This window comes from Dipodomys ordii, unplaced genomic scaffold (assembly GCF_000151885.1).
Source record: "Dipodomys ordii isolate 6190 unplaced genomic scaffold, Dord_2.0 Scaffold2, whole genome shotgun sequence".
In the NCBI taxonomy this organism is placed as follows: domain Eukaryota; kingdom Metazoa; phylum Chordata; class Mammalia; order Rodentia; family Heteromyidae; genus Dipodomys; species Dipodomys ordii.
The window spans coordinates 21,050,005-21,051,330 of NW_012267218.1; the positions used below are offsets into that span (position 1 = coordinate 21,050,005).

The 1,326-nt window shown below is 63.4% G+C and overlaps 1 protein-coding gene across 1 annotated transcript in view; it reads left to right on the forward strand.

Annotated features, from left to right (window-relative positions):
- The first annotated feature begins 1,015 nt into the window (after nucleotides 1–1,015).
- The window catches only part of Zdhhc22 (zinc finger, DHHC-type containing 22), a 7,564-nt gene continuing 7,253 nt past the window's right edge, over nucleotides 1,016–1,326 (forward strand). The window contains exon 1 of the mRNA XM_013014924.1: nucleotides 1,016–1,209. The gene's annotated coding sequence lies outside the window, so the exon portion shown is untranslated. The remainder of the gene's footprint in view (nucleotides 1,210–1,326) is intronic.

The window sequence follows — 1,326 nt, forward strand, 5'->3', positions numbered from 1 at the left end:
GGTGGTGTCACCCCCCTCTGGGTGCTTCACAGCACCCATTGGGGAAATGTGACCTCTGGGTAAACAAAGGAGAAAGGAAGAGGGAGGTGGGTGGGGGTGGGGCTCCAAGCAGAAGCTCCAGGTTCCAGGTCTAAATCTGGATAAGCCTCATTGTCCTTCCTTCCCAGAAACCAAAGCTGCTCCAAGTTCCCAGGATAGGTGCTTGATTGTATAGAGAGGCTGGGAACTGGAGCCTAAAGGCTCAAATGAGAGACCGACCCAGGCTGTCTTCACCGACTCTATGAAGGTGGGCATGAGCTGAAGCTCCTTGGAGCCCCAACCTTCTCATCCCTGGAATGGGGCTCATCCAACTCCTCAGATCGTGCCAAGAAGATTCATGAAACCACCTCACGCCAAAGGCTTAGCCCACCAGTGCCTGGGACCTAAGAAGGGCCGCATCTGTAGTGTCCAGCAAGCTGCTCTAAGACACAGACCTCTGCTCCCTCCAGGCAGGCTCTGGGTACGGGGTTTTCTGTCGGTTGCCATTTAAGCTTCACGCCTCTCTACAGATGAGGATACTGGAATGTAAGATCGCACCCGTAGTGAATGGTGGATCTTTAAGCCCAGGCATAAAGACTCAGGGCGGCTTTCCCCCCTTCCCCCGCCCCAGACCATGACCACAGCCCTTTAGCTAATCGACACGGGTGTTGTCTAGCTACGACGCCCCGCCGAGCTCTCAATCCCCCAGGTTTCCAAAGCCCACAGCAGGGAGGGTAATTGGTCACTGCCAGGGAGCCGGGAGGAGGGAGGAGGAGCAGGGGCTGGCTAGAGCATCCACTTCAGGGCTGAATCCGCAGCTCCCAATAGGCACCGGCTCTGAAAGTCAGGCAGGGCGCCCCAGCCCGCCTAAGAGACGCGGGGAAGGGCGGGGATGCGGGGGGCAAGTCCACGGCTGAGCCGGTGGCCGGAGCCCCGCCCCCAGGAGCGGAGGTGGAGGGGGGGCGCCAGCTGCCGTCCCCGCCGCCTCCCGGTCCCCACTCGCTGGCGCCCAAGTGGGAGGGCAGCAGCTGCCCGCTCCCTCCTCCCACACCCCCGCTACCTGCCCAGTCCCCCGACGCGGAGCGGGAGGCGGCTGCGAGCCAGCCGGGCCGAGCCCACAACTTTGCAGCCTCGGGGAGGGTGAGAGCCGACGGCGTCCGGGGCTCTCCAGTGGTCGGCGATCAGAGCTCGGTGAGTTCATTTCCTTACCCCGCGGCGGCACCGGCCGGGCGGGGCGAGGGGGAGGTTGGGGACGGGCGGCTTCCCAGGCGTCCCAAAGGCAGTGGCCCGGGAGCCCGCGGCCGCCCG